Genomic DNA, 14,429 nt, shown 5'->3' with positions numbered 1-14,429 from the left:
GAGCTTAAGTGGAAAACAATACCGATAATTGTTATAGGATGCTTATCTTAATGTTAATTAACTGAACAACAAGAGTGTTTTGGCATGACCGTACACTGATATGATTCTCTTACCCTCGAAACTCGCAAAAAGAATGTCTGTATATATTTATTTACTGCTTAACTTTTATTGTTTTTCCTTTAAACAGTTTCGTCGTTTGGTGCATATCAGCACGACATTAGCGGTGATGTCGTTTGATAACACTCAAAGGATTTTAAATTGTTGTCTTTTAATTTCAAAAATACCAAAAAGATTTTAGGTGTGTTTTAATATAAACTTCGTAAAAGCCAAAAAGATTTTATTTCTTCTTTATTTTCGATCGTACGATGTTGGAGCTCGAGTCTTCGTTACCTGAAACCTGACTGAAAACCGAACTGACTAAATCTTCATAAACGGTCGAAATTTGCATGTTTGAAAGTTAAAGACTAAAATTGGCAAATTTATTAAACTTTCAAACTGTCGGACGGTGTTTGATTGTGACATGGTCATTCGTGTGTCATTTGTTTATACTATATTCCAAGCAGTTGTTCTCATTACGCGTTTAGATTTCTTGCATGTGCAGATTCTAAAGGCAAGGAGAACATGGTCGATGACAAGCTTTGGAATGAAGACACGACGAGAAGGCGCTCAAAAGATGAAGATGATCGAGTAGCCGCTGACCATCATCAACACCACAAGGATCTCACTTCATAAAGATCAAGTCATTCACGAGCACAGCTCAAGGGGGAGCTTATGTTAAGGGGGAGTTTGTCAACACACTTCCTACATGATTCGGGTAGTTTGTTGATACACTCTCTGCTTTCAAGACGTGAAGACTTCGAAGATCCTCCGACAATGAAGACTTGAAAGGACATCAGAGTTTTGAGAACTCGAAGACCAAAGACCATCGAAGTTCGAGACGAGTCTACAACTATGGAAGATAAAGACAAAGCTACAGCCAAGGGGGAGTTTGTTGGTGCACTTGTGTCTGTACTTTGTCTGTATTCGGTCTGTATGTAAACAATGTCCTTGGTAGTCTGTAAGTTGACCAAGTCAACCATCCTCCGGATTGACTTGGACAACAGTTAGAATACATTTGTTGTTTGTCTGACTCGAAGGATGAGTGATCGAAGGATAATGCAGATCCTTCGATCACCTCGAAAGATATGCTTCGATTGATGGACCTCGAAAGACAATCCTTCGAGGTCCTTGCTGATCCTTCGAAAGCACTATATCCGAAAGATGATCCTTCGGACCATCTATCGGATCCTTCGGACCAGACATCATGGGCTGGGTATAAATACCCATGCAGTGTGTTGTGTTTCATAGAGATGCACACAGACAAGAGCTTGAGAGCTGAGAGCATTCTGTCCGAAACACACACACACATAGTGAGAGTTTGCAAGTTAGATTTGTAAACTTTGTGCTTGTAACTGGATCCTTCATACGTATTAATACAGTGGTGTTAATCGGTGAACTCTTGTGTGTTTGTTTCTCTACTTGCTTCATCCTGGTTTGCTTACTAGCTTGGATTCCGCACTCGCTAGTAGGTTTGTATAACAAGGTTTAGGTTCGTCATCCTCCGTGAAAGGGACCTACACTTGAGAATGTGAATATGTTTGTTATGGTTTTTGATGCAAAAGGAATAACCTAAAATTTTGATGGACTTATTCCAATACTTGCTAAATATGATTACTGTTGTATATATTTCTCCGAAAAAGAAGCAAAGCTCCTTGAATTTTATTTCATGAAAAGTTAATCACATGTATTTAACTCGAAATCTATTTTATCCTCAGTAATATATATTAATGCACTTAAAACTTTTCATTCATCCCTTATTGTTTTCAATGTCATTCTTACATAATAACAACATAATTTTCCTTCTAGAATATAAATAGTAGAAGTTGACGCTTTTATAAAATAGTAATCAATTTTGCAATCCAAGTGTGAAACACCTTTCATAGTGTATTTGATTTGCATTGTTCATACTTGAATACCATTATCCATATTTGAATCATTCATGGGGATTTTGCTCATTGTATTTCTTTTTTACAAGTGTGTTGGATGTTATAGAAAAGTCAACACAGTCAATAGGTAGTTAAATGGTTAAAGACCAATCAGATGGTGAAAGGGTACAATAGTATTCTGGTTTTCAATAAAGTTTTGGCTGCTTATTCATTACTTGTGAAAGTACATGACCTAATGTTGTTTAAATGAAAGTTAGTTTGTTAGCTGGTGATTCAGCTCGTTTTAAGAATTTGGAGCTTCAACGGCTAGTTGTAATCTTCTTGGTTTTTCAGTCAATTTCTATGTAACTTGTTTTGATAGTTTTGTTTCAACCTTAATTGAATTAGCCTTAAATTGAGATTTCATATTCTTAGCCCTAGCCTTACACCCCTTTCGGGGGCGGACCTATTAAGAAAGTACGGGTTCCCAGAAACCCATTCGGTTTTTAATTTTTAGTGTAAATATAATAACAAACTGAAAAGAAACCCACAAGGAAAATATAAAGAGAACTAATAACAAAAAAGCTTTAGTTCTCCACTAGTTATGCCCGCATTATTCTCCCCAAAACACCCGGGTTTGAATCCCATACAAGGCACGATTAATAATTTTTCTTCCGTTTTTTTATTTCTCTTTTATTTTTTTCTTTAATGTAAAACCCATTTAGGGTTATAACAAAACAAATGAATCACCTCTACACCACAGTCAGAGACTCAGAGAACAAGTGACGAAGTCAGATACTCAGAGAACAAGTGACGAAGTGACAAATCGCCTCCACAGTCACCTCCGCCGATTGCCGACACCGGCGCCGTCCTCCTCCGCGGTTCCGCCTCCGCCGGCAGGTTAGTCTTAACGTGTTTCTGAATTCTTAATCTAAGCTCACAAATAACTTTTTGTTAGATATGTGTATTACACAACCAATTGAGATTATGTTCTTTGAATACTTTAACTGACTATCTGTTTATTACGCAACCAATTGAGATCAGGGCCGACCCTTTAGTGAATGTGTTTCTGAAGGTACATTATTTTTGCCCTAATTTTATCACCAATTTTGTTTTATTGACTGTTTTTGCAATATGTTTTTTTGCTACACTGCTGCTATTTCTTTTTTGCTAAAGCCAACGCTGTTGTTGCTGAAATCTTAATCTGTATTTGAAGTTGAAACATTTCACAACATTAATAGTTGTAAAATGCTTTCTGAAGTTTATGTTCTATCAACCTTTTTTTATAGAGTACTGATATATGTGACATTTTTTCCATACCTATTTATATACTTTGGAACATTTAAAATTCAGAAGTTTCTAATATTTTCTTAATTATATGTTTTTCAGAAGTTTCTTATATTTTCTTATTTGTTTATTTCTCTTAAATATAGTATAAGTTGATTTGGAAATAGGAATTAAAATGTGACTAAGATTATAATCAAAGTCGCTTTAGATAATGGTCACATTTTATGCCTAAAATCTTTGTAACTGGCTCGTTTTAACTCGTAATGACTTGTGGTTTTATTATCTAAAAAATCTGGGATTGTCTTGAGGGATAAGGAAGTAATGGATGCCAATAAAAAAAAAGCACTACAAGAGGATTTATTTATAAAGAAAATGATCAAGAATTTTGTTTGAAAAGGGCCCCAAGATAAATTTTCGCTTAGGGCCTCCAAATAGGTTGGAACGGCCCTGGTTGAGATTATGTTCTTTGAATACTTTACTTCATGACTATCTATTTGTTATACTGTTAAATAACTTTAGTTAGTCAGCGTTGTTGATCTTTGAATACTGTTAATTGACTATCTGTTTGTTATACATAAATTGGGTTTGATTACATAAATGGTGATAACTTAAGACGTTTCAATCCAAAATGGTACACAGAAAAGCATGGAAATTGGTTGGAACTGTCGAACCGACCCGAAATTTTTTATGTTCAGTCATATGAAATTGGAGTATCTAAAAAAGTGAACCCAGTGAAAAAAATTCCTGGATCCGCCACTACACCCCTTAGTGCTTCAGGTGCAGGAAAACTGTAAACTCCCCTTCCATGCTTGGTACTTGGATGACGGGACAATTATTGGGGACACTGTTCAGGTTGCTAAAGCTCTCGACATCATCGGTTCGGAGGGTCCAGCATTGGGGCTACGGCTTAATATTTGAAAAACTGAAGTATTTTAGCCGACATGCAACGGGGTGAAGGTCCGGCCAGGGCTTTTCCCCAGTGAGATTGGGAGGCCGGAGAAAGGTGTCAAACTGCTAGGAGCGGCAGTCAGCCGTGATGCCAGTTTTATTAGTGGTCTAGCGGCTAAGAGGGCAACGCGTGCTGTTGACATTATGGGACACCTTCCCTTGTTGCGGGATCCTCAAAGCGAACTCCTCTTGCTTAGATCTTGTATGGGGGTTGCAAAGTTGCTATTTGGTTTGCGAACTTGCCAGCCCCCCTTTGTGGATGATGTTGTTTCATGTTTTGATAAAGGTCTTCGGGAGGCAATAGAAGACATTGTCGTATGTGGGGGTCCTTTTTTTGTTGATCTAGAGTGGCGAATCGTGACCATGCCAATGAGGCTTGGTGGGTTGGGCCTTCTCTCGGCCCGGGTGTGGCTGCCTATGCCTTTGTGGCTTCCAGGTCTCAATCTTGGGAGTTGCAAGATCACATCTTACGTAATAGTGGGGTTGCTAACACTGATCCGGATTATTCCAGCGCCTTGGAACGCTTGCATGAATCTCTACTTGACTTTGATCTCAGCGGTTTCTCTAACAAGGACACCGCCCCCAAAAAGCCACGGAAAACTTTGGCGAATGCCCTTTGTTGTCGAATTGCACAAAGTTTGGGAGAAGATTTCCATTTGTCACCCTGCCAGAAAGCCGTCATTGAATGCCTACAGAGGCCTCACGCTCAGGATTTCTTAACTGTTATTCTTATTGACGGTTTGGGTCAACGTATGTCAGCAGTGGAGTACCGGTCAATCCTTAAGTACCTTTGATGATCCCCATGTTCTCGAATGATGAAACTTGCCCAGTCTGCCGTAAAGCATGCCTGGATAAATATGGGGAGCATGCGTTACACTGTAGAGAGTTGTCGGGGTTTAAGTATCGCCATGACTTTGTGCGAGACGCGTTAATGGATATTCTCAAATGAGCATGGATCTCGGCGAAGAAAGAGGCACCGATTAATTTTCTTACAGACCCTGTCAGAGGGGAGATCCACCCTACGCCCAGGTGACGTGCTAGTTTTTAGTTGGGAGGGCGGGAAACATGCTTGTGTCGATCTCACAGGTGTATCCCCACTAGCCGGGTTCCGGGAAAATGGGTTTGTGGCGGGGCAAGCGGTACTGAAAGCAGAGTCAAAGAAGGTGGAAAAGCACGCGAAAGCTTATGAGGATAATCAGCATGCCTTTGTCCCCCTGGCGTTTGACACGTGATGGAGAGGGTGAAACCCGAGTTTTAGTGTGTCTAAATATCATGTTTTATGTGCGTTTGATGTGTTTATTTGCTTAGAATGAAGTAACTACGAGATTTTGTGGTTTTACAAGTTAATCGACGTAATACGGTCAAGTTAGAGAGCGTAGTGATGAAATAGAACAAGAACGGGTGATTATTAAAGAGATATCACGTTACACGGGAGTTGTTCAGGTCAAAAAATAGCTCGAAGGAACAAGAAAAATGTGAATGAATGAAGTCCAGGGACCATTTGGTCATTAAATGAAAATTGCAATGCATACAAAAATGTCCAGCGAAGTCAAAACGTAAACTACGGTACTACATGCGTAACTTACGGCTTGGAAAGGTGAAAGAAACAGAATATAAATAACGTAACCTACGGTTTTTAACCGTAGGCTACGTTTGGATCGAACAACATGCATGAACTATTGTGAGGCAATTAAAATAAAAAAAAAGACCTAATAGAAAAGATATGTTGGACGGTTGAAGGGGGTCACGCATACCAAGGCATCAGGTGCACAAAAGGCAGCCGACATCTGGATTGAGGAGAGTCACGTGAGAGAAGGGTTTTTGGTCAAAGATATACAAAAAATCATCTCAAATATAACATCATCATGATGTGATGTTCATTGGCGAATGGTCCGAGTCAAATGTTATCAATCTACGAAGAATGATGCGGTGCTTTTACTTAGCTTCAGGTTTAAAAATTAACCTTGCTAAGTGTAGTATCTATGGGATTGGGGTGGAAGTGCAAGATGTTCAAAGAATGGCTTCTCTATTGAATTGTAAACAAGGTACCTTCCCGTTTAAACATCTCGGTTTATCAGTAGGTGCTAATATGAATCTTGCTCGAAATTGGAAACCGGTTGTTGAAATATTCAAGAATAGACTTTCGTTATGGAAAGCAAAAACCCTATCTTATGTGGGGGGGGGGAGAATAACTATTATTAAATCGGTTTTAAACTCGCTTCCAACATATTATTTTTCATTGGTTAAGGCCCCGTTAAAAGTTATTGATTCATTGGATAAAATTAGAAGGGTTTTCTTTTGGGGAGGCTCGGAAGAAAAAGCCAAAATGAACTGGGTGGCGTGGGAAAAAAACAATTGCTCCGGTAGAGTTCGGGGGGTTGGGTTTCGGCTCACTCAGAGATGCGAATTTAGCCATGTTAGCAAAGTGGTGGTGGCGGTTTAAAACGGAAAAAAAATTCTTTGTGGCGAAGAGTAATCTGGGTGATTCATCATAACTCAAGGGTATGGAATGATACTCCAGGTAAAGTTTCTATTGCAGGGCCTTGGAAAAATATTATTAGTATTCACCAGCCTTTACTGTTAGCCGATATTGACCTGAAACAAGCGGTGTCAGCAGTTTTAGAAAGTGGTAAAAATGTTTCATTTTGGCTGGATTGTTGGGCAGATTCAACCCCCTTTTATATTAAGTTCCCAGAATTATTTAAAATTGAAAAAGATAAAACATGTGTGGAAGCTGATCGAATGAAAGCTGGGCAGTTTGAAATTGAATATAGTTGGGCCTGGTTCAGCCCATATATGATGGTGTAGAAGAGTTCCAGTTACAGCAACTTAGAAACTTGATTGGTGGTTTGGTTTTGACAAATGGAACTGATGGATGGACTTGGAAGTATGAACAGAATGGAATCTTTAATGTTGCTAGCTTAAAGAAAATTCTTAGTTCAGTTAACCGTATACGGCCTGAGAGAATATTTGAGTGGAACAATTGGGTTCCGAAAAAAGTTGGTTTAGTGGCTTGGCGGGCAGAGATCGAGCGGCTTCCAACCAAACATGCGCTATCAGTTCGGAACGTGCTGGTATTAGATCAAATGTGTGTATTATGCGGAGACTATATTGAAACGAGTGAACACATCTTTGTGTCATGTCATTTTGCACAAATGATTTGGCAGAACTTAGCAGGGTGGTGTAGGATTCCTCCAATTTTTGCTTTTGATATAAACGACCTTCTCACTTTGCATGAAACAAGCTCGGGTTCAAGGAAAATGAGGAAAGCTCTACATGCAGTCGTGTCGGTGACGTTTTGGAGCTTATGGAAGAATAGGAATAAGGTTGTTTTCAGACAAATAGTTCCAAACTCTACGAAGATGCTGGATGAGATTAAAGCAATGGCGTACCTTTGGGTCAAGAATAGATCAAGAATGGCGACTTTATCTTGGGAGGATTGGTGTCGGTTTAACCTTGGTAGTTAGTATTAATGTAACCGATTATTTTATTTGGTGTTGAACATCTTGTAAATTTGATGGGTAGCGTCTTGCTACAATAAATAAAATTTTATCGGTCGTTCAAAAGAGAAACATCATCATTATCATGGTAGACAAGAGGCTTTGACGGTTGTTGTTGACTTCTTGGAACAACATTAAAAACATCATCATCTTCGAAGACAGAGGGGGGGGGGGGGCACGAAAGTCATTCAACAAACAGAATCATCATATTGGGGAACAAGATTGAACTGCAAGATATTAATTTTACCATAATTCTTTATATTATATTATAATATAATGAATATGGTGATTTTAATTATTATTCAAGCTTGTCAAGCTCCGTCAACCAAGATGAGCGGCTAGTCTTTTTGTGGTTTCCTCCGGATGGAGGGTTTTGTAAGTTAATGAATATTATGTGTTTGATACAATCGTTTTAACTTGGTGATCTAAGCATTCGATGCTTTTCACCATTGATTTGATTTATTGGTTGTAAACAGTTACTTTTATTTAAACCTTAATTTCTAAGCATTCAGTTCCCGAGAGTTCTAGTAATTGGGATATATTTGACATGGGGTTAGGGTTTGTAAATTGTAATTGATAATCATTCGATAACCTCCCGTTATGTGTTGACCGGTATACTTAGTCGTTGATTATCACAATTAATCAATCAAAATTATCACCTATGTCTATGTAGGTAACGATTAAACACATAGTTGAAGTTAATTTGCAAAACCTGAAATCTGGAGGAACCATCTTTCTTCTCATTGGTTTAAAACACAATTTTTATTCGTTAATTTAGCTATTTCTCAATATCAAACAAACCGATTTTCTCATTCAGTAATAGTTCATCAATACTTTTCATTACGACACTTTCCACAGTTCTCCCTTGGTTCGATACCCTGCTTATTCTATACTAATAGTTTAAATAGTTTTTTGCATGTTCATAATGACAGACATCAAAATGAAAAAAAAAAATGGTGCGGTGAACGTGGACCCCGCAACTTTTCGACTAGAGTTCAGCGTGTGGTCCACAGCAACTTTTCGACCCCTCAGGGGCGAGGCTTTGTTTTTAGTAGATTAGGGTTTTCTATTCAGAAAGGGATGGCGGCGCAGTTTGTTGCTCGTCTACCCGCTATCCTTATGTAATTTGCCCTGATGATTGGAATGAAATAAAAATGCTAAATTCTTCTAAAAAAAATTGATGTTCTTCCATGTTGTTTGAGATTGTTTCTGAGTTAATCTTTTTCAACAAGTGATATTAGATATTTGGATCTCGATTTGGTTTTTTTTTAAGAATTGATATGTTCATAAACTGGTTTTCACAAGAATGGTGAGTATGAAGTTCGATCTCAAAAAGTTGGATGGATAGAATGATTTCATCCTATGGTGTTCGTAGATTAGAGCATTGCTTACGCATAATGGTGTAGTTGATGTGCTTGCGGGTGAAAAACATTTATCATAAGGCTTGTGAAATCACCCAAAAATTCGTATTCTTATAAATTAATGTAATTCCTAATATGTTTCTAAGAACATGTGATCTGAACAAACCACCGACCTGCAAAAGTATATTAGCATGTGGGAAAAGAATTGTGAAGGAAGGAGTGAAGGACCAATAGATATCAGACTACTAGTAGTGGACTCAGGATTTTTTTTCAATGAGGTCTATTTTTTTTGGTGTCTAAAATTTTCATAGCAAAATGTTAAAATTTTCAGGTTGGTCCTCATTCGGGTCGAGTCATAGCAAGGTTTGAACTAGATTTAAAAAAAACAGCAAAAACTAGCTATACGAGTATTGAACCCATGAGCTCTTATTGGTAAAGAGAGGGATTTACCACTACATCAGGTTTCATTTTCTTTCTATGTTGTCCACCTAATTGTATTTATAGGGTCCTTCTACAATTTAATATACCGAATCTACTAAATTTTTTTAAAAACATTGGGGTCCGGGGACCCCGAACCACTCTATGTGGGTCCGCCCCTGATCCACACATAATATATTTATCATTTTGATAAGAAGATATTACATATTTTCTAAAAGAAGAAACTATCTGCACACATTGGTTGGCTATCTACACACTTAGAGTTTACCTACGCTGCGTATAGACCTATACGCAGCGTATAGCGTTACCCTTCTACGCTGCGTATAGGTCTATACGGAGCGTAGATAAGGGGTAGGTACACGACCAGACAGTCAAACCTAGTACCATGTCAAATCAGTCTAACGTACGCTGCGTATAGATCTATACGAAGCGTATGTACAAAAAGTTAGATGTTGCGTATAGACCTATACGCAGCGTATGTCAGACAGAATTGACACTCATACGATGTTGTCTAGGCACGTGAATAAAGCTATACGCAGAGTATAGAGCTATACGAGGCATATAATTGTGAATTCAAAAGTGTATTTAGACATCCATCTCTGCCTATTGTCTCAAACACGATTTCAATTCCTTTCAATTCACTTGTTCTGCATACATTCATTTCCTCTGTACCAAACACAATATTGTTAAAATGTCATCATTTTGGGACGGGAATTATTTCTTTAATCACTATTCTAACGATGCATGGGGAGTAAATGATGCTAATGAGGAGGAGGAGGAGGTTGTGTCTGGCGTCCCTGTTGATCAAAAAATACAGTTGCCAGACTTGAACGAGACTTCGACTACACCTGTTGATGAACCATATTACCCGGTGCATCAAGTGTATCTGGATTACGGATACGGGTATGAATCTCCGAACGTGCAACAAGATAATCTGGATGGATACGTAGGATACGGTGCTCAGAATGCACCTGTTGATGAACCATATTACCCGACGCAGCAATCGTATCCGGGTTACGGATACGGGGTGAAGTTTCTTACGTGCAACAAGATAGTTCGGATACATATGGAGGATACGGTGGATACGGTGGATATGGTGGATATGGTTATGAGCCTCGTAACACACCACTATATGATAATTATCAATCATCCACTTCGGGCAATCCGTTTCAATACAGGAGGTATCACATTAATATTTGTATTATTCTTATAATAATTAATATTATTGTTAAAATTATATTGTTATTGTTATTATTAATATTTTATTACTCTAAATAAGCAACAAAAATATGCATTTGAACTTGTACATTGTGCTTTGGGGTTTTAAAAAAAAAAAAAAAAACTTGATTTTTTTATTTTTAACCCAAAGGTTTTTACCTTTTGCGATTTTAACCCTACATAATTTGTTTTTTTAACTTTAACCCAAAACTTTTCATTACTTTTAACCCAAAGGTTTTTACCTTTTGCAATTTTAACCCTACATAATTTATTTTTTTTTAACTTTAATCCAAAACTCTTCATTATTTTCAATTTAACTTCACAACTTTTGTCACTTATACTTTTCATCTTTGGCTAATTTTCGGTTTACGTATAGTTCTAAATTTTTCGAGTTAATACGACGCAACATACGAGTGTGGTTCAACTTTTTTATGTTTTGTTTCAAATTTTGCAAGTTAACATGACGCAACGTGAATGTGTGGTTCAACTTTTTCACCTATATTTTTTCATGTTTAACAGGTTCGTCACAACACGCAGATCCTAGGTTGAGTCAGTGTTGGTGGTCGATAACGGTTGTGTGACATTAGTACTATTTGACACCATTTTACGCCCTGCCGCAACACAGAGTGTGCTTTGGGGGTTTTCCAATGAAAAAATAGTTATACATATAGTTGTAGGGCTGTAAACGAACCGAACGAACACGAACAAGGCCTTGTTATTGTTAAAATTACATTGTTATTGTTATTATTAATATTTGTATTTTTGTTATAATTCTTAATATTATAATCATTATTATTGTTGTTAAAATTATTATAATTATTATTATTATTGTTAAAATTATTATTATTGTTAAAATTATATAACTGTTGCCAATATTATAATAATAATTATTATTATTGTTAAAATTAAGTTATTATTCTTATTATTATTATTATTATTATTATTATTATTATTATTTTTATTATTGTTATTATTATTACTGCTATTATTGTTATTATTATTGTTGTTGTTGTTGTATTAGAGTAAACTGCCATTTTGGTCCCTAAGGTTTGGTCACTTTTTTCATTTTAGTTAAAATCTCAAAACTTTTAAATCTGGATCCCTGTGGTTTCACTTTCATTGCCGTTTTAATCTAAAAATCAAATTACCTGATATTTGGGTAATAAAGTATGGTTATTCTGTTTTTTCCTCACAGGCAAAATGGTCCATCTGACTTTATTATTGTAGGTCCGTGTTTCGGGATCCAATCCGTGATTCTCGTGTTCATGTTCATAGATGGAAGAGATAAAGAGATGATAAACAAACAACTTTTGTATTAATCCGGTAGTAAACATTACAAGTCGGCCCGATTACATGGAAACCGAACTAATACCAAAGAAGTATACATCCAGGGAGAAATCAAGTGGTGATTTCTCCCGGTGAGGACTCAAACCTCCATTCACTCTCTAGCACACACTTGTGCTCTCACTCTTGTGTTTTACAAGACAAGGTGTTGGTATTTATACCAAACACAGGTTGCACAGTCGAAGGATCAAGCTGACTGGTCGACAGATCATCTGTCGACTATCCAGCTTTCGAAAGACACACACATGCCTCGAAGGATACCATATCCTTCGAGGTCCATCTTCAACCTTCGATGGATATCTTTCGAGCTCATCGAAGGATATCAACAATCCTTCGATGCCCTATCCTTCGACACCAACATAAGCAACCATAACTTGTCTAGCAAACACACACGGTCAACCGAATAACCCTCTCGTTTGACCACTTCAAACGAGCGGGTCTATACACGTTCGATAGACCGTTTCACTAACTATTACAAATTCAGCGTAAAATAATAACTAATCTATTCGACAAGCATCGGACACAAAATCTGCATCAACAAATTCCCCCTTGTCCGTTGCTGTCGAATGCTGAACATGCAACTGCAATCGATCTTCAGTCAAGTATTCATCTTCTCTGTGTTAACCAATTCCCCCTTGACCGATGATCCAGGTAAGTAGTATCTTGATGCTCCTTGTATAATGTTTCCCCCTTAAAGTACGCGTATCCGTGTTGAGTGTTGTGCAATTTCCTCAAGAGGCTCAATTGACCGATCTTCCGCTGATCTTCCAATACTCCAACCGGCATTTGATAAGGGTTCCATTCTTTAAAAGCTGCATCAAGTCTTGATCTTCAAGCATACTACATTGATAGAGATTTCTGGTGAACTGTCTTCTGTAAACCGTCTTTGTGAAATCGACCAAGTAATGCACTTTAATCTTCAGCATCAACACTCAGGAAAGTCAGCTTGACCAAGTGTATCCCTTGCAAGCTCAACCAAACGGCACGCTTAGTTTCACTACATCCAGATCTCATTGTCTCGCCTTTGTGAAGTTGACCACGTAATGCACTACGAATCTTCAGCATCAGTACTCAGGAAGTCAGCTTGACCAAGTACATCGTTTGCAAACTCAACGAATTGAGTTACCCCCAGATCCCTGTAAAATCCCAAAGAAATATCAAACCCAAAACCGAATCCTGCAGGTCTTCAGCCTTGAACTATCAACTTCTATAAAGATTCCCCCAGGTCTTCAGTAAACAGCGCTTTGAAACAACTGTCGACTTTAGATACCTGTATGTTTCCGTGCAAAACCCTTCACGCTGGCTGGAGAATTAATTAAAATCCTCAAATATGTGTCTGTGCAAAACATTCCACTCCGAACCGCTTGTATCACCAGAAAAATCACAAACTCTACCACCTGTGATTGCGTTTAGAAATTTACCGAAGAAATTCAACAAATGAAAATTTTTATCCCCCCATTTCTTTGGTAAAATCTCTAAACCTTAACAGATTCTTTCCACTTCAAAGAAACTGTCGTCAAATGTTCACCAATTCCCTCCACTGAGCGGAACTGTCATCAATCTTCATTGAATGTTCTCGGTTCCGAAAATTCACGAACATGACTTTCTTCTTTGCATAATCTAGTTGAATAAGAACGTCCCCTGGTACCCCGTAGGATCTGAATTGTATCCCTCCAAAGAATTTGTGAACTCGTTAGGACCGGTATTGACATTCTAGGTTCATTCATTCGTTACCAAATGCGAGAATATGACAATAAACAAAAAGATTTCTTCGTTGCATATTCTAGTTGATAAAGAAATTTCGCCTAGTACCCCGTAGGATCCGACTTGTATCCCTCCAAAGACTTTGTGAACTCGTTAGGATCGGTATAGACGTTCCAGGTTCATACGTTCGTCTTCAAATGCGAGAATATGACAATAAACAAAATCCTTTCGAACATTTCCGAATAACCGGTAACAATCATAAATACTGATGTGCGGAAGCGAACATACCGTGTTGTTTTTGGCCCATAATAGTCGCGTTACCATTTTTGACACTGCATCGGTAACCGTGACTACCCCACAATTTTCAAACATCAAGCTTTCATCATCTTCTGTTTTCATCGTTCCGAATCATTCCGCGCGCTCCCAAAATCCATACAAATTTTGACCTTGATATTAGGAGCGCGATTCAGATCAACTCCGCAAATACCCGACCCCACTCTTAGTTCTTGTAGGCCCAATCAATGAGCAGTTTGTCTAAACCCATTAAACATTAAAATGCAAATTTTATAAACAAACTGTCCACCACCCAAATTCCATTCCATGCGGCCCATGTGTTTCAATTATTGTTTATTGTTTAATTGGCCCAATACACCGCCCCAATAATC

This window comes from Helianthus annuus, chromosome 3 (genome assembly GCF_002127325.2).
Source record: "Helianthus annuus cultivar XRQ/B chromosome 3, HanXRQr2.0-SUNRISE, whole genome shotgun sequence".
Lineage (NCBI taxonomy): Eukaryota > Viridiplantae > Streptophyta > Magnoliopsida > Asterales > Asteraceae > Helianthus > Helianthus annuus.
Note: the sequence above shows the minus strand (reverse complement) of the source record.